Below are 23092 nucleotides of genomic sequence, written 5' to 3'. Positions count from 1 at the left end.
ATCCACATAGAACTTTTGACTCCCTCAAAACTTTACTGAGAGCTTACTGTTGACTGAAGCCTTACCAATAACATAGGCAGTCAATTAACACAAATTTTGTATGTTTATGTATTATATACCATATTCTTACAAATAACGTAAGCTAGAGAAAAGAAAATATTATTATTAAAATTGCAAGGGAAAGAAAAGGCATTTATAGTACTGTACGTATTTATTGAAACAAATTCACGTATAAGTGGACTCGCACAGGTCAAATTTGTATTGTTCCAGGGTCAACTATTTTCTGAATGAGTGAGTGGGTAAAGACAGGCCAGTCAGGAAAGTCTCTCCCCAGGAGTTAGGTTTGGTTGATAAGTGGTTCCAACCTCCAAGATCACTTGTGTGGAGTAGGGGGTGTCTCCCTAACAAATTTTATTCCTTCTAATGTGGTGTACACAATCTCTTGTGTTTGGTATTGCTTAGACACCAGAATTCTGGAATTTCAGAATTCACTTCTAATTCTTCAGATAACTTCTTGATTTTTACTCAAAGCTCTGGTTTCCCTATGAATAAAAAACATAATTTTAAAATTGCTTTGAATTACTTTTGGGCTCATTTGTGGTATTTTTAGAAGCAGCTTCTTTTTTCCCCCCTCCTTTTGCAGGAGCATAGTTTTATCCATAATAGCAAAGACATAGCAACGGGAATGACTCCAGTGAATCTTTCATTCTGGGAAAATCTTCCTATTGAGAAAAGGGGCGTAAATCAGTAGGGTCATGAGTCATTCAGAATGATCTGTAGAATCATGATCACACTCATAATGTCCATCTTCCTTCATGAAACCCTCTCAAGACCATTCTAGACCATTCTGGGCCATCTTGTGTAGGTGTGAACCCCTTGCAGATATTTTGTTTGTACTACCCCTTTCTGCAGTCATGACTGTAGACCATTGTTTATTTTTTCCCGAGTATCGTCAGGTATCCTCAGCTAAGGTACAGGCTTCTGGAGAGCATGCACTTCCTCTCACACGTCTTTCAGAACCTCTTTATGTCAGGCACAGCTTTGTATCCTAAATGAGTGCTCAGGAATTGTTTTATGAAGAGCAAAATATTAAGCAAACTCTGTAGGTTGTAATAAGTGAACAGACTGGCCCTGTTCTAAGAAATACATGCAAAGAAAACTAGAAGGAAATACAGCAAAATGCACCAACTGCATTCTGGGTAGTTGACAAGGAGTAACATTTATCCTCCAGATTTTCCACTTTTTCTGTAGTCCTATCTGTTATTTTTTTTTAAGGAACAAATATTTTTTTTAATGAACAAAAAACCCATACAAGTTATTATTTTTAAAAAGATGGTATTTTCCTGCCCCACAGCCCACGGCCACACGTTGTTGGCAAGTAGGAGCAGACTTTGGAGCAAAGCCATCCTCTTACAGCGTGATTCACCCATTTGTTAGGACGATCAGGATGAGGTGGTGCCCGCTGCATTCTTCTGGTGGAAATTTGGAAAGATTTTGTCTGGAAAAGCAATTAAGGGCAGTGCTGCCATGGTGTGTTTGGAACTATGCTTCAAAACTGAGAAGTTACATAATGCTGAGAAATTAAGACGATAACCCAATTTTCTTAACAAATCCCTCACCAAAAATTTATGTGGTGAGATTGTGCGTGCCTTCCTGGTTTAACCTAACCATATCCTTAGGCCTTTGGGACTGGATCTCATAGAAAATGACCATTAACTGGTTTAGCTCTGATAGCAATTGTCCCTTAAAGAGTCTGTCCCATGTCACTTCACTTGTATTATCTCATTTCATCTTCCCAGCAACTAAAGGAGGCAGATATTGTTATTTATTCATATTTTACTGACGAGGAATCTGCCACCAAGAGAGGTTAATTTGCCAGCAGTGACCCAGCACAGGGAGAGGCCAGGCCAAATGCTTCTTGGGCGGCTGCTATGCACGCGGCCCTCTGCTGGGTGGGTTGAGATGGGGGCCTGTGCTTTCAAGAAGCTGAAATAACCTCTGGGGAGAGAATATAAAGCGATGGAAACACGAAGTGGCGAAGATTCAGGTGATACTTTAGGAGCACAGAGGAAGCAAGAGCAGGTCAGGTGCCTTAGTGGGTGTTCAGTGACTTCCGTTCTCCCACCCTGGGCCCCCCCACTCAAGTTCTTGTCTGTCACACGCCCACCGTCACACGCCCACCGTCACACGCTCACACAGTCCTGGTTGCAACAGGTGGCAGTGGCCTTTCCTGCTCTTCTCTCCATGCCTGCTGCTCCCCGCCACTGGTAACAATGACATTTGTGTGTCCTTCGTATGTGCGGACTCCTCTGTTTTACACATGATTTCATTCAGTCCTCACAGCTACAATATGACAAAAATCATCATCCCTGCTTTTCAGATGAAGAAAAGGACACTTTGAGAGCTTGAGTAACATGCTCAGATGTACAGTTAGGAAGTGACAGGCCTAGGAATCAAATCCTGTTTTGTCTGCTTCCCGAGGTCCGGGAGTTGACCCGCCCTGCTATAAATGCTTTCATGTCCATCTTTATTTGCCCCAAACTGCTTATCCAAAGAGATAAATAAATGCTGCCGTGCTGCAGAAACCTTTCCTGGTGTCTCCCACACCAGGGCTCTCTTGGCCCGTGCAGGCCTTTCTCCACTTTTCCTTTGCTTTCCGGTACAGGGACCCGTGTCCCTGCCTCTGGGACCATGTGCTCTTCTGGGACACACCCGTGCCTTCAAATGCTTGAAATGTACTAGACACTTGGTACAGCATCGGATTCTGCAAGATGGAGTATTTCTGGCACACTTCCATTACCAGGTAACTCCTGGGTGTGGTTGTGGAGAGAAATCTAATTTTAAAGTTCTAAGGAAGCCGGTTATTTTTCTATTCCCTCCTGAGGGGAAGTTTGGTTGGTATTTGAAAGCTCCAGCTGCAGTTTTCATTTCACTTTTAAAACCACCAGTACGTTTCAGTAACTTTCCTATCCGAAGTCTCAGGTGCCAGATAAGAAGAAAGGCTCAGCCAAGAGTTGCAAATGCCTGAAAACAGTGACATTTATTAGAGGTACTAGCACGATCCAGTTGGAGTACAAATGCCAACGTCACAATTAAGCTGCCGGCCAGCACACATGTTCCTCGATACAGCGGCAGCCACCCCACTTCTGTTTCCATGGTGTGAAAACAGTGAGCTGGTGGTGAAGAAAACATTTGAAGTTTTTTAAATGTTGCAGAATTGACAGATGGTAGTAATATTAATAGCAAGGCCCCATTTGCTGTGGGGCCAGCTACATGTCATGATACTTCTCACCACAAGATGTCAGTATGGTATCAGTCCTGGGGGCCATAGACGTAAAATGGTGCTTCCCTCAGTTTCAACATCATCAGACGAAGGCACAGACGGGGACGTTGGCTTGCTTTGCCCATTTCCTTCTACTGCAGGGTTAGCCCACATACTGCCTTTCTGATTAATTTTCCCCGTGCAGTTTTCCATTGGATCACACCTCATCAGGAGGCTTTTCTGAGCTCTCTGTCTAAATTTAAATACTTTCCCAACTACTGCTTAAGTCACAAATATCTTTAGGAATCCCCCCTCCCCCCATTTTGGTTTTATCTCAGCACTCTTAAAAATTTGCAAAAGGATATAAATAACAGCATAGTTTTGTCTTTCTAAGGAGGGTTTTTAAGTAGTTCAGGATGGGGGGAAATGCTATCTCTGGTAACAGTACTGTTAGGTTTTTTGTTTCTCTCTCTCTCTCTCTCTCTCTCTCTCTCTCTCTCTCTCTCAGTTTAACCTACAGAGAAAAAAGTAAGAGCCCATATTAACTAAGCAAAGGAAGCAAAAGAGGGACCACTGGTGCTCAGGGAACAGGTTGTGTGTTCCTGTAACCTTCACAGAGACGTAGGTATATTCTGCCCACTTCTCAGTTAACTAATAACTAGTAAACGAGTGGCAGAACCTGGGTTTGGACCTGGGTCTGCTCCCGGAGCCTGTGGCCACCCAAAAGCTGGTAACACTCTTGTTCAACTGTCCGTGTGATAGAAAACCAGGAGGAATCCATGCGTGCCTTGGTCAGCAAATTATTGAGTCCTGGCTACACAGAAGATACCATGTTCTAAAGAGTGTAAACCCCTATTACATATATACTCTATCCTCCAGAAGGAAACTAAAGCCAAGAAGGGGGTCGGGGAAAGACCTGTGCCACGAATCCATAGAAAACAATCAGGGCAGTGACACTTCTTTGGAACGACGGAGGGGTGACAAAGCAGAGGGCAGGGCCCCAGTGCAGGATGAGTTGCAGCTCCTCCCTGGGCTCTTTCTTAGATCAGCTTTAACTAAATCTGCTAATGCAAAGAACGCCACTAAGGTTGCCTCTGCCCTGACATTCTGTGGTTCTAAAATGGAACATGAGAAGGGGGTGTAATCCAAGCTGACAGGTTGCCACCCATGCTTGCCTTTGTAACCCAGATGGTGAGATTACTCTTAATCCTCTCTTTAGGTGGTCTGCTCCAAGAAGGACAGGTGAAAGCAAGACAGGAGGTAAAGCTTGGGATGTTGGGGCTGTTTCCATTTTCCGGGTCCATGGCTTAGGTGGGAAGGAGAACAAATTTGGAGCTTCTGGGAAGATGTGGTAGGGAAATAGCATTGGGCTTCTGGAATATCACTTCAGAAGTTCTGTGTCAGTGTGAAGAGCTTGGCAAGGAAACGCAGGAGAGCCACAAGGAGGACTGAACATTTGAAAAATAAGACCTGAGAGGAGAGGTTAGGGAAACAGGGGTTATGTAACCTGGGGCTCCTCAGAGGTGACTTTGGCAAGCTTCTTCTAGGACGGGACTCTTAGGAGCTCAGTCCAGAGAGTAGCCACTGACCCTGTTTGTCCATATCGAGTGAGGACAGACTCCAGCTGAGCCACGAAAATTTTAGGTTTGCTCCGTGGAAAAGTTTTCCCCTGCAGCAGCTGTGAAACACAAAATACATCATGGAGAGAATTTTATAGAATTTTCTTTTCTTCCTGTCTTTAAAAAAAAACACACCAGAATATAGTAGAACCGTTTTATAATTATAATGCTGGAGGGCAAGCTGAACTTGACACTGTAGGATGTGTTGTATCCAGCTTCTTCTGTATTTGATTGGCAGAGAGGTATGGGGTTTCATGTCAGCGTGAATCATATTAGTCATAAAAATGGGTTCTGGAGAGGATAACCATATAATTTTTCTTTTAATCTGGAACACTTTGGAGAGTGAAATGGGGTACTATTAATATGCTGGGGCAACAGGTATACAGTGAAATGACAGTGTCCCTGGCAAACTGACCTGTGGTCACTCTGATTCTGGGAGTGTCCTGTTAGAGTGATCGTCTTAGAATATAAATCTCATGTTCTCTCCTGCTCATTAGAGTCTTCTGTGGCTTCCCAATGCACGCAGACTAAAACCCACACTCCCTGCACTAGCCCAGGAGGGCCTGTGAGGGCTGGCTTCTGCCCCTCGCCCAGACTCATCCGTGCACTCAGCACATTCCCACCTGCAGGCCTCCGCCCTTGCGTCTCCTCCAGCTGGGGCCTTGTTCTCTCTGTCATAACCTCATCCCTTTGCCTGGCTGGTTCCTGTTCATCCCTTAGGGCTCGGCCGGAACCTCACCTTCTCAGAAAAACCTGCCTCCTTGCTCCGATTCTCCTTTCTATCTCCCAGCTTGTTTCCTTCATGGAATGGTCACACCTTGAAATTATTTCCTATTTACTTACCTTTTGGCTGTCTTTTTCACCAAAATGTACACATCATGAGGGCAGGAATCACATGCTTCCCAGGTGTCTTGTCAGTGCTGCATTCTGCCAGGGACATAGGGATGTGGTAAATACATGCAAAATGAATGGCTCATTGCACATGGTAGACCGATCAATCCCCTGACCTTCCTTTGTACCCAGAAGGTCTAAGTTTCGAAAATAGGAATCAGCTACGTCATATAAATTCTTTCATCAGAATCGGTACACAATCCTTGATGAAAGAAGCCTAAAACAGCCCCTGTCCTTCCAGATGGAGGGCATCTCGCTGAAGAGGCAACACAAACATTAACAAAGTTACGTTAATGGTATATGCTAAGGGCCCATGAAGACCCAGGAGAATTGTCTGTCCCTCTAGCTTCCCTCATCTGTTCTAGTTTTCCTCCTGATACAGTACACATAGTAGCAGTGCATAATCTCCTATTTCCTTATGGACCCCTGCCCTACCCAGAATGTTAACTCCAAGAGACAGAAGGGCGTTTTTTCCCCTCTTTTTTGTTCACTACTGTATTTCTAGTGCCTAGAACTGTACCTGGCACATAATAGGTGTTTAATAAATATTTGTCGAGGAAAAGAATGAATGAGGAAAAAGCAAGCAGAGAATCCCAGGGCTGCATTTAAGTCTTCGGTGGGCCCTTTAGGGTTGGGTTGGACTTGACTCCCCTGAAGGGTGGAGGGGAACAGCCCAGAATGAGATAATGGCCCACATAAGGGCAGGGGGAAACCAGTAGGTACAAGATGTTGACTTGTTCGGTCTAGAAAACAAACCAGTAAGTTTTGAGTTTTATTTACTGAACTCCCAAATGATGTCCCCTTGGCCCCTCTCCCCTCATCCTCACTCATTTGGCCTGGGTGAGACCCAATGCAGAGGTGTCAGGGGAAAGCTGGCCGCCACACACATTCCTTGGTATTGGCGTTAAAACAGCCAAGCGAAAATAGCCAGCCTCAGGACCGTGTGGGCGAGTCCAGGGATTAGCATTCAGTTTATGGGTTGTCTAGGCCTCTTAGCCCCCTTTCTTCTGCATTCCCATCCTGGCAGCTCCCCACCTGTTTTTAATGCCTTCGGAGGTTGGAAAATGTAAGAAATCGGTACCTTAATTAATTTCCACGACATCAAGAACTCTGGGCTGGTCCTGGAAGCATCACTCAGTTTAGAGACCCACTGGAACAGGGGGATGGGTTTTACCTCTTCTCAAGTGCAGTCCCGTTTGAAGCAAAGAAGGGACACGTGCAATACCCATGTGGCCCTCGACCTGTCACAGTGCCTTGAAATCCCACCACTCAGTTCACTAGCGTGAGCTCAGAGACTGTCCTCTGCCCTCGTCAAAATGCCACGGCTGTTTGGAGGAGTAGCATTGAAAGGCAGCCCTTGGGTAACATTTGAAGGGTTCTAGCTGAGTTGAAAGCTCTGTGGCATCGTAAGTATGATGGGATGTGGAAGCACGGTGCTAGATATAAGGGGACCTCAGAGCCTGGGGTGGACACAGGATATAATCCTGAGGTGGGGGGCGGGGGTCCCCTCCATGGTGACAGAGCTAGCAGCCCAGGAGGGCTCAAACAGAAAGGATTGTAGCCACTGGTTGGATGAGGGTGTGTTTTGGGTCTGCTCCCAGCACAGCACCCTTATCTAAATAAACACCTGTGCTTTGGGGGCGGGGAATGTGTGTGTGTATGTGTACAGTTTTCGTAGTGTCAAATTATAAAATATTCAAAAATATTTTAAATATGCAGAAAAGAATGCAGTAAACAGCCACCTGTGTATCTGCCATCTTGCTTTAACAAATATCTCAGAGCATCCGTTCCCTAATTTTTAAACAACCTTTTATCTTAGAATAGTTTTAGATTTACAAAAAATTTGTAGGCAGTCCTGAGTTATATATATCCACACCCAATTTTCCCTATTATTAACATCGTATATTAGCAGTGTAGTATATTTGTCACAATTATGAACCCAACTGACCATTAACCAAAGTTCCTCCTTCAGATTTTGGCAGTTTTTACCTCATGCCCTTTTTCTGTTCGAGGATCACATCGAGGGTTCCACATCATGTTTAGCCATGATGTCATTTCATGGAGTTGTTGTGTCACTATGGTTGTATGTAAATTAAGGCTTTGTAATTATCATGTGGGTGACCCCTCCATCTTTATGCCACTCTCCTCCTAAGACAGAGTTCTTTTTCAGAAGCCACAATTTCCTGTTTACTTCTGCTCCAGAACCTCCTCGCTGAATAACTGTTTCATAACCCCAAAGTATTCCATTTTCTGACACCCGGATGTATCCCTACTGGCTTGAATCCAGACAACTGATAACTAGATATGAAGAGAGGGGCCCTGCCTGGGTTACTGTCACAATTCCATTTGTGCCGCTTGTGTGATTGGAAGGCAGGGGGAAGGGCTGCCAAGACTTCCTCCTTCCCATTTCTGGGAACCAGTAACCAGTGCCCACATGGGAAAACCTAATGTACTAGGCCTTTTCCTAATTCCTTACCTTTGTCTCTTAAGAAATCTCTGAACTAAGAGGAGTGGAAGAAAGCACGCATTTTTTTCCTGAGTAATTCTAGTACAGCATCTATTTGGGTGGCTATTAGAAGCTTGGATTTTAAACCACTGTATATTTTTACAGCTGTGGAATCGAGTGCTTGAGTTGATTTAACAAGCAGCCGTGGGTTTGTTTTCTGGCCTCAGTCTGCCACTGGTGCTCTGGGAAAACTTGATCTTGGGCCTATTTCTAGGAACGAGTTCTGTGCTTTTTATTTAAATGTTGATGGCAGTCTGTCCTGGTTGCTGACCACACCTTAGCTCTGAATGCTGGTAAGTAAACACATGATGGATGATTCAGATACTTGAGCCGTGAAAACTAAAGATTGCCGATTCAACTGGGCATCCAGGCGGGCGGTTTCCTGGGCCCTGGTCCGTGGGCAGCAATCTCATAAAATTAAAGGCCTGCTGGATTTCTCTCCATGATGTTCCTTGGCCACGCAGTCCGAGATGCCTGCAGCCCAGGTTGTCACATGTTACTGTGTGTCACGGAATCTAAGATTACTGGGCGGCTTTGGTCATCATCAGAGTGGTGGTTCTGGAAGCGTGGTCTCCGGAGCAGCAGCGTTCCCGTCATCTGGGAACCTGTTAGAAATGCAGAGTCTCAGGCCCCATCCCAGAGCTACTGCATCAGTAACCCCTGGCCTGGGGCCTAGCAGTCTCAGTTGTAATAGGCCGTGCACTTGATTCTGACGCACATTCAAGTGTGAGAAGTATTGTCAGTATATAACCCATCCTGAATGCCCCCCTGCCTTTACCCGCACTTTCTTCTTTAGTCAATGGACAGCATTCTTTTATTCAGTCAATTAATGTTTAATAAACAAACTCTTAGCTGGGTGCCACGGTGTCGTTGGGACGAGGCATCCTGGGGAACCAGCCACGGTGTATGTCCTCGGGGAGCTGAATGCAGCAGTGGCTCTCAGCCCTGGCTTCCTATTAGAGTCACCTGAGGAGCTTTTAAAAATCCAAGCGCCTTCACTTAGTGGGTCTTTCATCCCAGATCAATTAAATCAGAATCACTGGGGCAGTACCCACATGTAAAGTATGTTATGAAGCTCCCCAGTGAGAAACCCTGGCCTGCCGGAAGAGAACGCCAGTCGGGTGGTTTCAGGCAATGTGTTAAGTGTGAAGATGGGGGTAACCGAGGGTGCAGATAGATTGGGGGGGTGAGGGGGGCGGGCCGCTGTACCTGGGCTCAGGTTGGAGGTAAAGGGAGGGGAGTCTCTGCAAAGGTTGTCTCAAAATGTTGTTGAAAGGAAGATAAAAACATGGTTTAAATATGGAGCCACATGTGACTTCAAAACAAGTCTTGGAGGAGAGTCTCAGGAGACATTGCCTGTTTCTACCAGGGGTGTAATTCGTCCTCCCTGCAACTCTCAATGGCAGTGGATAGCCAAGGGTTCAGCAGAGGCCGCACCCAACGCGGGCAGCATGCCCTTTGATGCCGTATGCCTTCACTGAAAACATCTTAAGGAGTCCCTGGACACACCGGCGCCCGCTCCGCTCCTGTTTTTAAGAGGAAGCAGCTCAGGAACATAACCCGTTCCCTTCACCGGTCTTCAGTGGCTATCCTATCAACAAATTTTCTTCCCCCAAATTTTGATCGTACTTTCTTTCCTTGCTTTGATTAAGAGACTTTTTTCTTTTTTTAAGAAATAAAGGGGATGCTTGTATCATAAATAATTCCTTATTCATGAGTCTCTCCACTTTTGATTCAGAAGGTCAGGTGGGGAGATTTAATGTGAAATATTAGCTGCCTTTGCCAATTGCTGTACCCTGTTACCTATGCTGTAAGCCAGAAAATAGAAGCGACCTGTTTCCAATGACAGATCAAAATTTAGTGCTATGTTGATGGTCCAGAATGAAGATTTTTTTGACACACTGAATGAAATACACACCAGTGCATTTCTGGTTGTGATTTAGCTGACCAAAGTAGTTCAGTTATAATTATATTATTTTTACTCCTGGAGATCATTACTCTGAATGAAAAATGCTTCAGTGTCCAGACTATTAAGATGTGGATGGTGAACATTATTTAAAACAAAATCATTATTTTTTTCTTTCTGAACTGCTAAAGGGCTTTATAAGCATGTGGAGGCTAGAAGATGGTTGTTAGCATTGAAAATTAAATGAAAACATGGAAATGTTGTTTTGGTTTAAAAAATAAACTCAACTGTCACTTATTAGGCTGCCTTCTGTGACCCATCTCTTCTTGTCCCTTAAGCCTCTCATAATGTAATGGGGAGACCTGTCTAGTAACTATAACATCGACATAAATCTGAGGACATGAGTATTATAAAAGGGCATTGAGAAGAAGGCTGTGGGGAAGAGTGTGGAGGGGGTTGTTTATCATCTATTGTGAGGGACTATGTTCCTTGGGGTTGAAATATCCTAATAGTAAGTGTAGATTTGATCTGACCGCTAGATCACTGTGTCGTTTTTCATTGACAAATATCTCACCCTCAAGTGTAGAAGGCTGAATGTTTATAAGGGACAAAGATAATATGAACATCCACCAAACCAAATAGTGTTCTCACTAGGACACTTTTCCTCCCTGTCTTTCGTATAAGGAAACAGAAGCTGATGTCTGTTGTTTAGCAATCCTTGAGTGAATAAGCATTTTAAAGAGACCAAGTATGAGATAGATGCTGTCTCCTCCTTACACACTTTCTCATGCAATAAAATGAATCAATAATTCTGTTGGGCAACGCATTTTAGATCCCAAAAGTTTAGACTTAGACTGCATAAGGTGTCATCGGACTAAATCTGAAATGTAAACTTTCAGGAGACTATAATTGAATAGACTTAACCTGTATTTCTGGAAGGGAGAAATCTCTAGGTGATTATCTTTTTTTCTCTTCTCGAAGGACCTTTCTTAAACTCTGCAGGTCTCTTGCCTATTGACTTGATTAATGAATATTTTGCTCACTAAAATTGGCCATTAATTATTTCCTTGGATTGCAGCAATAATTACATCTTTCAAGTAAAATCTAATTAGCATAATAAGCAGAAAACACCCTGCCAGGTGATGTGGGATTGTGGGGAGCTAGTTAGTTAGCAGGTTCACCATGCGGTAAGCAGCAGTTGTCTCGAGCTGGCTCCCAGCAATTACACGTAGAGAAAATAGACTAGATCCCCCTGGAATGGGAATTTAGATGAACTCACTCTATAGATACTCGTGTTATATTAGCAAATACTACCTCATGGCATGTAACTGTGATGTCATTTAGTAATTAAGAATCCTAGTATCTTTCATTCGTTTATTGACCTTTTCGGCAATCCCAGTTACCTACCAGCCTCTGTGCCAAATGCTGGGGACAGAAGAGAAACAGCATGCTGGCTTTGGAGAAGCTGAGTGTTGGGAACACAAACACTCTTAAGTATAATTCATCTTTTAATAGATGTGAGCACTATGGCGAATTCTACCAAGTAGCTTCCCTGAATACTTTGGAGGGGAGGTATCCTTTGTAGTGGATTTTGGGGGATGAATCAGAAGTGGGGAAGAGAAAGTGTTCCCCGTAGGGGAAATAGTCATGTTACAAAGGCTTATCAGTCAGGGTCCTGAGAGGAAAAGGGAGGTCACTAGGGGTGTCTTCTGTAAGGTTGTGGCCAGGTTCAGGAAAGTTGAGGCACCCAGGACCTAGCAACAGTGGGAAGGAGGCAAGGGAGGTGATGCTATGAGCAGCACCTGGAGAGAGGTGCTTGGGAGACGGGTGGCCGACACGAGCTGTGGCCCCAGGTAGAGGATTGCAGCTCCTGCCCAAACCATGCCTGGCTAGGAGGAAGGAGAATAAAACTTGGATCTCTCTCCCCTTTCACCCTCTAATTTCCTACTGGTGCCTGTTGTTGGGTGAACCCAACCAGATGCCAGAGAGTGGGTAAACAAACAAACCAGCTCCAAGCAGGGTAGAGAAGAGCAGGTGGTGGACCTGGAGAAACACAAGATAATCAGCAAAAGGTGTGGAGTGTGAACAAGGTGTGTGCAGAAGGTGGGAAGATGTGAGGAGTTGCTGGAGTTTAGGGAGCAGGACGAGAGCCCTGTGTGGGATGGGCTTAACACATGATATTACTGGTTTGTACTGGAGCAAGATTCACTTTTTTGTTTTTTAAATTACCGTTTGGGACTCATGCATGGATCATAAAATTACTTCAATGGTTGTCCCAACATTTTTATAAAACAAAATAATATTGGAGTGCATTGCTGTCACGCGAGGCCAAACAGGAACACCCAGGGAGCCATAGATAGGGGAGTCATACCACTGTAGTCTCGCTGGCAGCTGGGTTGGAGACACAGGAATCAGGAGCCACGCGATCCGCAACCCGCTGTCCACTTGTCTCTGCCAACCAACCTCACTTGCTAACTGCAATCCGCAATCCACTCCGCCACGCCACGCCACGCCACGCCACGCCACACCTTGCTAGCATAGCCACGGCAGTTATATCAGTGACTAATGGCTAACTGGTAATATCCGATGGCCAACTAGTCACAGCTGATGACCATCTACTACCTGAGCCAGCACCTTCCTATGTGAGGCCGAGAGCCTGGAAACTGCTCTCTGGGGCTCTGTCCCCACAATTGCATTTAGTGAAATTGAGCAATGTTTTGTGAAACTTGTGTGTTTCTCTGAGGGAGGTGTACTGGTTCCAATTTAAAATATATGTCATACTGTGGGTGGCGGTGAAAATGTTGACAAAACACTGAGCTAGGCATTGACTAAAGTGTGAAGGTGAACTGAATGGAGAAAGGCAGGCAGGGGGCTGTAGTCAGCAACTAACATAGTTTAAAAGTATATGTTATCTGTTCCTTTTTAAAGCCATTCCTTTTTTTTAACACCTTTATGATATTGAATCCTTGTCTAGAATACTAAACCTCACCTCAAGTAAGCTGAGAAAATCCATCAGTCTGTGCCTTCCACTTTCCGAAGCTCAGCTGAAAGTAAGTTTACCAAATCCCATCGTCTCCTAAACCTCTCTGAGGAATCCCATGTCTTGTGATCGATGACGTCTAGTTTACCTAAGCAATAGAGTTTTGCATTTGGTTTGAATGTGTGATGAAATCATTTAAATGTGTGTGGATTTAAAACTTGAAAGGCTTGTGCTTTATAAAGCAAGTTAATTGATCACACTGTTTCTGGTTGGTCAGAATGCCCTAACAAACTCAGCTGACGCTGGCCAGGAAGTTTTCTATCTCCACTGGAAAGAGGTGGCTTTAGAACAGCAATGGGAGAGCCTGCTTATGAAGGTTCTTACTCTTCCAGGAGAAAGGTAATGCAAGTGCATATATGTGCGTGTTCTCGCTAAACTCCAGGGATGGCAGAGGGAAATGAAATCTAAGTTCTTGATACAAATAACTCAGGTCACTATTTTAGGGTGTAGTTTAAGCCTTCTCTTCCCCACACAGCCTTTGCCTAAGAGAATACCAAGTAAATATGTGGGTGCATTGGGTTATTCCTGTTGGAGAATAACCCATTGGCACTCCAAGGCTACCTTAGATTGGCAGCTGGAAGTGGGGCCTTAGTGTTTACACTGGAAGAGTTCAATTAAAATGTGGAATTCTCCCCTCAAGCTTGTGAGTGCGGGAGGTGGTACACTAGCATTATTCCATTGCACAGGTAGAGAAACTGACTTCCTAAAAGCTATAAGTTAGAAACAGAACCAGGACTAGCATCCATAGCTTCTGGTTCCAAACCTGGTGTTCTTTAAGATCAGTCACCCGAAGGAGAAACTGAATCAGAGATGCAGGTATAGTAACTGTTTCAGCCTGTGTCGCAGGTTCTGGTTTTCATCAAAATCTGTCTACATGTTTCATCCCAGTGCTGTCAAAGCATTCTAGTGCTTCTATCCATGAAGAACTATTTTAGTGGAAAGAAAGAGGAAAAAGGAATAGAGGGAGGGAGGGGGAGAAAGCCACCTGGCAATTTAATTTGAGAGCGTTAATACTGAATAGTGTGATAGGAGTAGGCAATGGTCAGGGTCAAATGGCACATGCTTGGCAGTCGGACCTGGATCAGAGGCCTTATCTCCTAGTCATGTGATTTGGGGCTTTCCTTTGTGGTGGGGGCGGGGGGGAGATAGCTCCCCTGCAGGGTTTTCGTGAGGATTGCACATAGAAAGCAGGTCACTGTATAGCAGGCACTCAGTAATGGTGATGAACTCTTTATTATTAGTGATTATTGCTATTTAAGAACAGTGGAGCATAAATGTAGGCCCGCAGTGTAAACACTTTTAAGTCATTTAGACCTGACTACCTGAAATAATGATATAGTTTCGACTTTAGTATTTACCATGTGCCAGCCACTGTGCTCTGTATTATATATGGCTTTTCTCTTTTCCTCCCCATGATAACCTCATAATGGGTAAGAACCGTGACTCGTGATCTTCCATCTCAGGAAACTGGGACTCAGGCTGAGAAACTTGCTCACGTCGCCCAGCAAGTAGCAGACTGTGAGCATAACTATCATATTATATTGCCTGTCTAAAGAAATTAAGGCCTTATTTAAAAAAAAAAAAAGCAAAAGGAACTCCAGAGAGCTTCCAAGAAGCCCTTCCACAAAAGCCAAGAATGCCGGAGCCATCTGCCAGGTGCCAGGGCCCTCCCAGGTGCCCAAATGCACACCATCAGCGAGGTGGGTCTGTGCTGCTGCCCAGCATGGGCCCCTGCTCATTAGCAAGTGGAATGAAGGCATAACGTGCACAGAATGGGGAGAAGTGAATCCCAACACTGCATAACCTCTGTGGCCCCTGAGCCTGTGCTGTGTTCCTGGCTGTTCTGTGGCCATGGAGACGGTGTGAGTGATCGCGGAGCGGGCCAGGCAGAGCTCCGCACATCAGACCTTGACCTAAATAAGTTGTAACCGATGTGCACACTTAATGTTTGATGACTCCTGGGCAGAACAGTCAGGTCACTCGGCGTCCAGATGTTCCTCTCTTTCTCTCTGGGTCCTTTTCTTCTTTTATTTTTTATTTTTATTTTATTTTAAAGCAATGATTCAGCTTCCCTGGGAGATGAGAAGTAACAAACGTGATTCCTTTTGCCAAATCTTTGACTTAACTGGCTTCCAAAATGCAAAACTAATATGCCTGGTTATGACCTGATTTGTAACTGAGGTGAATAATAAGAGCACAGGAAAACCACACTGGTTGCAGCCGATCTGAATTACAGAAAATTCTGAGCCACAGAAGATTTGAAGTGATGCAGTCTTATTAGTTTTAGGAACTCACTGTGAAGGAAATCAATGACTCCCCACCCCCAGGAAAAAAAAAAAGATTCCTAGTCAGAGGTCTTATCAGAATGCTCTTATGAGTAGATGAAAGTTGCTCACAATTCAAGGATTGTTGGTATTTTGTTGTTTGTGATTTGGTTTTAAAATACACGAAGATACTAACTTACCTACGTAATTATGAAGCTTACAACTTTCTGTATAGAAAGTAAAAGGCTGGGGTTGGGGGCAAGGGGGCTGAATCCCAAGTGAAGTCTGAATTTAAAATGTTTTACTGGATGTTGGAATTACATGTAATACCTTTAAGTCACTTTCAATAATTTATTTCCTGTTTCACAATTGCCTCTTTAGTTTGGAGAAAAAATGCAAAGTGTTTGGTTTTTTTTGGTTTAATGACTTTCCCAACCAGTTCTCTGTCCCTTTTCTGGCTTCTAAACCTTCTCAGAGTCTATATTCGTGATTGTCAACCCCCGTTACATGTTAGAATCTTTGGAGACGGGTTTTGGGCTTTAGAATTTTTTTCAAAGCTACTAGGTGACCCTGACATGCCATTCTGGTTGAGAATCGTTGGTCTCTAGGCACCTTGGTGGTATAGAAATGGCTGAAACCAAATGAGACAACTTTTATCGTAGGACCCCTCAGCATCAGTTTTCAGACTCCTTGCAGGGGTTTCTTCTCAGCTTGGAAAGACTTATTCCAACCGGCCCACCTTTGTGTTTATTCCTGCCATTTCTCTAGAGGCCTTCCAAGTATTTAAATCACAAAACATAGGCAAGCGGTGCGTAACTCCTACACTTTAGCAGAAGATCAGATATTTTTTACACTAGATCATTTTTATCACAGTTTAATATAAGTAAAATCCTCTGTAGAGTCTGGTCTACTTGAGAGCCAGGACTGTTTTTTTGGAGGTGGGGTCATTTCAGTGTCTATCACCCAATACTTGACAAGTATGTTGGGTTTTCTGTAAATATTATTAATGTTGATTATTTTTATCTTGATTTTATGTTTTCCCAGTTACGGCCTACCAACTTTTTCTACTCTAGAATCCAAGCTTATGCTAAATTTGTATTTTGGTCAAGAGAGAGGGAAGGAAATTTTTTTAGGTGCAGATAGGAGAGATGTCACACTGTATGTAGCTTTCAGGTGAATGCAATCCATGGTGTCAGAGCTGCCCTTTAAAGAAAAAAAGTGTTGGCAGGTGGGGGTGGGATGGGTTAGAGGGAAAAAAGAGGAACAAATGGGAACAGATCTGCATTAATAAGTATTCAGCCTGAGTCCCACTCTTATGTCAGTGTTTGTAGGTGCTGTTATTACATTGGTATTGGGTGATGGAAGTTGTGCACACTCTCATTTTTCACTTTAATTGCTTGCCTGAAAAGATCCTGACAGCTTCAAAGGTTACTGCTGGTTACATTGTTCATAACTCAGAAGTAATATGCATGTGCAATTTGCTTCATTATTGCCCACTAATAACCAATTCTGGAGAAAGTCCTAAAGCCACCAAAGGAGCCATAATTTGACATTATGGCTTCCTCCTCCTTTTTCTCCCAATCTTTATCCCGGTCTAAGAGGGAGCCACTGATGCTGTGGTGATGTGTGTGTGATTTTACTCTGATTTTCTTTCTGTGAGCTTATATGATAAATGCTTTGTGTTTGTTTTTTTTTAATCCAGAAAAACAAGGCAAGACATAAAATAGTTCACATTTCAAGTCCAATGAAGTAAACCAGCATTCTGTTTGTTTTGTTTCAGTTAAGATTTGGTTTGGCTGCACATAACTGAAAACCCCTCAAATAGCAATGGCTTAAGTGGAAGAGTTTATTTCTCTCACATGCAAGAAGTCTAGAGGTGGTCAGTCCGGGAAGGGTGTGGGGCTTCACAGGATCAGGGATCAGGACACCTATTGTGTTGCTCTACCATCTAAGACTTCCATTCCCAAGATTATCTCATACTCAATAGTAGATGCAGGAACTCCAGTCATTCCTCCAGTCAGCAGGAGAGGAGCAATAACACAAAGAAAGTCACATGACTTTTAGGGGGCTTCTCGGAAACGTTGTATCTTATTGGCCAGGACTTAGTCATATGGGTGCACTTGGCTCAAGGAATTCTGGGAAATGTAGTCTTTATCTAGTACAGCCATGTTCCTACGCATGATGGAGGAAGAGGGGAAATGACTACAAGCATACGTGGCTTTATTGTGCTTCACAGCACACACTGTGCTTTTTACAAATTGAAGGTACAACCCTCCACCCGCAAGATCTACTCGCTGAAGGTTCAAGTGATGTTTAGCATTTTTGAGCAATATTTTCATTTAAAAAGTTTTGTCAATTACAGTTGACATACAATATCATATTAGTTTCACATGTACAGTATTGCGATTAGACATTTATATAACCTACAAAATGATCATCCTGATAAGTCGAGTACGCATCTGATGCTATGCATAGTTATTACACTGTTATTGACTCTATTCCCTAACAATGAAGTATTTTTTAATTAAGGTATGTATATTGTTCTTTAGACATTATGCTATTGCCACTTAATAGACTACATGTAGTGTAAACATAACTTTTATATGCACTAGGAAACCAAACAACTTGTGTGACTCACTTTATTAAGATAGTCTGGAATCAAACTTGCAGAATCTCCAAAGTATGCCTGTATTTGATGGCAGCCAACATTCTCATTATGTGAATGATGAATCCTTAGACTTTCTGTGCGTCATCGTGCCACTGACTATAAAATAGAGATAAACCACAATAGTGCAGAGTTTAATTTCAAAACATTTTATGAGCTAAAGAACTTAGTAGCTACGCCTAAAACATTGCTTAGTTAAGCCTCATTTCAGCCCTAGGGCAAAAGTACTATCCTTATCAACATTTTACAGATAAAAAAACAAAACAAAACAAAAACAACAGCTAAGACTTTAAAAGGTTATATGGCTAGTACTAAACTGAGGCAGTTTGACTTGTGTGGAATTGCATTATAATCCTAAGCAACACCAAGTGGGAGCAGCTGTTCCAACAAGAGAGTTGTTACAAATAGTGAGCCTTAGAGACTCAGGTACCAGATCATTTAAAATACTGTACACAGAGTCACTTTTGACTCAGTTCTCTATTTTTCCCCCCAATCTTTTTTATTTTCTCCCTGTTGAAATTTACCAACTGCTTGGTTTCAAACGCAGTACAACCTCTGGCTTTTCTTTATCCCCGCTGGAATTCTGCTACACCCAGTCCGTCCTCAGTCCATACTGATTAACCAGCTAAGTTCTATGATAAACAAGGTTTTAGTCAGTAATGGGGGTTTTACTATATATCATTGTTTTTGTTTTGAGGGACATGTTCTGGCTCAAGTGGCTGCTGGAATGTGTGGCATCATGATGAGATTCCCAGCATTTCAGTTCCTATCTGTAGCATGAGTCCTTTATCTCTCCTTTCTTTGAGGCCCAGGCTTCACGGTTCTGCAGAATGTCTTACCACACATCGGAAGCAGACCTCCTTTTCATGTCTGTCAAACACTTTCACTTTCTATTGACTTCCTTACTTTTGGTAATGAGGCACTCACATCTATACCATCAGAAAAATCTTGCATTTCCGTTTCTCCTTTTTTACCAAATCTTACATTTTTATATTCCAATTTCTCTCCCAGTCTCCACACCACCACCAGTTTCTTTCCTAAAACACAGACCATACCAGTTTACACCTTGAGTGGCTCTCCATGGTCTGCAGCATTAAGTCTGAATGCGCGGAGAGCATTTCCTACCTTCCAGGATGTGGGCCCAATCTGAACTGTGAGATTCACGCTAGACTTCTGGCCAATACCTGCCCGTGTCTGCTTCTGTGCATCTGCTCAAACGGCTTTCTATTCTGACTCACCATTTTCTCACCTTTTTTTTTGTCTGGAGATTTAGTTTAAGGCTCATGTAGAATTTTCTTTCAAGAAATTTCTCTGAATCATGTTTTGTTTCTACAGCAGTTAGTATATTCCTCTCTATTGGCATATATCATGGTCCATCTTGGATTATTGTTAACTGTGAAGTGTGTCATCTTTCTTGCTCTGCTGTGAATCTGCTGACTTAGACTTTCTCATGAGCAAGTAGCACATGGAGAGAATTGAGTGTGTCTTTCTTGAAATGAATTTAGTTTTTTTCTCCACGAAGAAAGTCCGAGCTTTTATCTAAGTCCATGCAATCTCTTATAGCATTCTTCTTTTATAGCTTCCTAACCAGCCTTCTGGCCTCTTGATTGAGACCACAGGAAAATTTTAGGCCAGATTCCTGGCCGCCATGATGGTCTCTGGCAGGTTCTCTTGGCGCAGGTAACAAGGTGAAAGACAGCTTGGGTGGATAAATTACACCCTGTCACCACTTAAAGTATGGGCTACTCATGTCATAGACATGGGGCTCCGTATCTTATACTCAGGAAAAAATAGCTTCCAGTCTCAAGCATTCAGCAGTGACCCTGGGAGTTTGAAGGTTGGTAAAGAGTTAGAAAGCATCCTCGTCAAAACTATCTATTTCTAATAACTTGGACTCTCTGGCCATTTCAGGACGAAGGAAGGCTGCAGCATGCTGTGTTTGTTTATAAATCAACCTCCTACAGCATTGTCCAAAGGGTTCTTGCTTAAATAATGTTTATTCATTCACTGGTAGAGGAAAACTCAGGCTACAAATGTGAACACGAATTTTTTTTTTTTAATAGATGGTGTTATTGTGCTGAACTGTGTCCCTGACTTTTAGATATTTAACTCGTAAAGTTTACAGCAACACTTAACTGCATCTGGATTTCACATTGAATTTGGGAAGGCAAGAATCTCACTGTAATTTGCACTGACTGCCCTGTAATGGAAATTATGGCTTGGGAAAAGTTTCAAATGACGTGCCTATAAACTAAGGAAAAGTTGATCCATTCAAAGGCTGGTTATGTGCAATTGTAGGATTTTTTTTTTTTTTTTGGAAAGGGCCATTGCCAAGAAGAAATATTTATTTCAGCAGCTGAAGTAAACTAGCCATGAATTAAAAGTCAGTCTCTGTAAATTATTGGTTCATCAAATTTAGTCCTAAACGTAGAGTGAAAGTGGAACAGAACTATACTGGGCTTTTACGAAAGCTATAAAGATTGTATGGAGTCCAGTGTTACAACCAGGCGGTGGCAATGAGTTGACTTTAGAGGATGAGCAGCCTTTTTAACGGTCAGAGTGCTGGCTTCATGGGACTCAGGGCGCAGAGCCTCTGGTCCTCGTGCTGCAATTAAGTGGGTTTGTGTCGGTAGGTGTGTTGTGTCATTGAACCTCCCAAGTGAGCATCAACATGTCTGTCTGCTCCTTGGCTCTTGCCTTCCTATCTCCCTCCCCCATCATTTGTTTTAGTGTCTCCCATTCATGTTCAAGATTCTCCCTCGAATGGCTAATGATCAGGACTGCTCTTGGCTCAGGTTTAAGACTGAGGCAATAAAAAGCTGATGAGAGGCTCTGGAGGGAGGCACGGACAGGGCTTGTTGACCATGGACTTAACTGGAGGGAGATCATTTAATTAGGGAATCGCCAGATGTCCACATCTGGCAGTCTCTTCTCTGAGCCCACTTAACTTAATCAGAGAGGAATCCTCCTGACTGGCTGCCAGTGTTCTTGGGAGCAGTGGAGTAGGCGTATTTCCACTTTTTAATCTCCCTGTTTTCAGCACTGTACAGGCAGGCCTTGGAGATATTGTGGGTTCAGTCCCAGACCACCGCAATAAAAGGAGTATCGCAATAAAATGAGTCGTAATCTTTTTGCTGGTGGAGGGTCTTGCCTTCACTTTGTAAAAAACACAACTGAGAAGCGCAATAAAGTGAAGCATAGTAAAACGGGGTCGGCCCGTACTCTCCTTGTATCACCTCTGCTATGCTTTGTCCCCTGGTTCTGTGTCTCTAGATAATCACCCTCTTAAACAATCCTCCTGTTTTCAGCCCTGACACTTCTCTCTCTCGCCTTTTGTGCCGCCACATCCAGAGCCTCTCAGAGCTGGTTTCTGCAGTGGGTGTGAGTCCTGGCTCACGGTTGCCCCCGATGCAGGCGCTGGAGGTTGTAGCTGCCTCTCCTCTCTAGGTCACATTCCCTCCTGAATTTGTTGTCCATCTTCCAAAACACTGGTTGAAATCACGTGTCCGCTGACATCTCCCCTTTCTTCTATCCCTGGTGAGTTTATTCCTTTCTTTCTACTTTAGTGGGACCTTGGATGGTGAGGGAAACAAATCCCCTTGATCAATCTACCATGTTTAACCCAAAGTCTTCCATGTTGTCATTGTAAAATGAATTGGAATATCCATTCAGTAATTATTTTGCATCTCCTAACCCTGGGCACTGAGAGACGAAAGAAGTTGGGATAGTTCACACCTGAGAAGTGTGGAAAGGGCAAGGATATCCCGGGATAATGCCAGCCCGGTGAGATACACACAGGAATAGTGCTGGCAGTGACGAGGTGCAGAGAGAGGAGGAGAGAGGCGACGAACTCGGCCAGTGGTGCTGTGGAAGGCCATGCTGAATAAACTAAGCTTCTGTGGCTTTGGAGTTCAGCTGTGGGGGGAAGACTGAGACCAGACTGCACCCGTTAATTATTACCGAGTGGGTCCAAAGAAAAGGGGTGTATCCAGCCCAGACCTTCAAAATCACTCATCTGGCTGGGTGGGCCTCGCCTCCCCGGGGGTCTTCCAGTGCTGGGAACTGCCCACTCCCTTCCCGTTCACATCCTTACAGGCCGTCTGCTGTAGCCGTACATGCTTAGGAGAGTCTCGTGCTCGCTGCAGAGCTGTGCCTCCCAGCTATTCCCCCGAGGGAGGAAGGATGACGAGGCACAGCTCCACAGTGGGGACTGCCCTCCCTGAGAGAATACTGTGCCTTAGAAACTTGGACGTGAGCTGAGAGGTTGTTATTGCTTGGGTGTTTTAAAATAACATTTTAATATTTGAATTCTCAGTCGTCAGTCAACTTGAACTCTGTGTGTGCAAGTGGTGGTATGAGGCAGAAAACTAATCTCTCGGTGCGTTTTTTGGCTATACCCCACCCCGCTGAGGAGGTTTGGGTTTATCTTCCTGTCACTTCCTAGTGACATGAAAGTAGTAGAGGGTTTATATGGCTGTAGAAAACCACATTATAGAAATGCTTACATTCTTGCCAGTTGTCCGCTTTAGGAGCACCGTGTGGCTATGAAAAACTCAAGTGTTTCTGTCCCACAGACCATTTCCTGAGGTGGATTTTATCTCTGAGTAATGGCAGCCAGTGTTCCAGTTTCATAATTTTATTGGCGCTGTAAACAAACAAGCCAGAGAAATATCTGGGAGATTGTGTGCTACAGGCATTGCAATTCATATCCCGTTCCTTATGATGGCCACTTATCTGTGGAAATTTTCTCAGTGCTGTGCCACATGGTATAAGGATGTTCTTTTTATTGAACCCGGTAATATCCAGGGGGTAGTGTTCGTCTCACCAGTTTATCCTGACAATGTACGTTCCGCCTTCGTGAGGAGTGCGTCCTTCTCCTGCTGTGAAAATCCGAGCCTCTTGTCACTGTAATCCTTTCCTGTAGAGAGTGTTTAAGCCT

General features: G+C 43.7%; 1 protein-coding gene and 1 long non-coding RNA gene across 3 annotated transcripts in view; one reads left to right on the top strand and one right to left on the bottom strand.

Moving 5' to 3' along the window:
- Nucleotides 1-23092, top strand: part of JAZF1 (JAZF zinc finger 1) — a 307297-nt gene that overhangs the window by 146604 nt on the left and 137601 nt on the right. The gene's annotated exons all lie outside the window — the stretch shown is intronic.
- On the bottom strand, nt 2751-7260 carry LOC141573213 (uncharacterized). Its single transcript, XR_012498917.1, has 3 exons — nt 6854-7260; nt 5725-5808; nt 2751-4940 (listed from the first exon to the last, which is right to left on the bottom strand). It is a non-coding gene; the product is annotated as an uncharacterized LOC141573213 (long non-coding RNA).

Source organism: Rhinolophus sinicus, linkage group LG09 (genome assembly GCF_036562045.2).
Source record: "Rhinolophus sinicus isolate RSC01 linkage group LG09, ASM3656204v1, whole genome shotgun sequence".
Classification (NCBI taxonomy): domain Eukaryota; kingdom Metazoa; phylum Chordata; class Mammalia; order Chiroptera; family Rhinolophidae; genus Rhinolophus; species Rhinolophus sinicus.
Note: the sequence above shows the minus strand (reverse complement) of the source record. Positions and strands in the feature narration are given on the sequence as shown.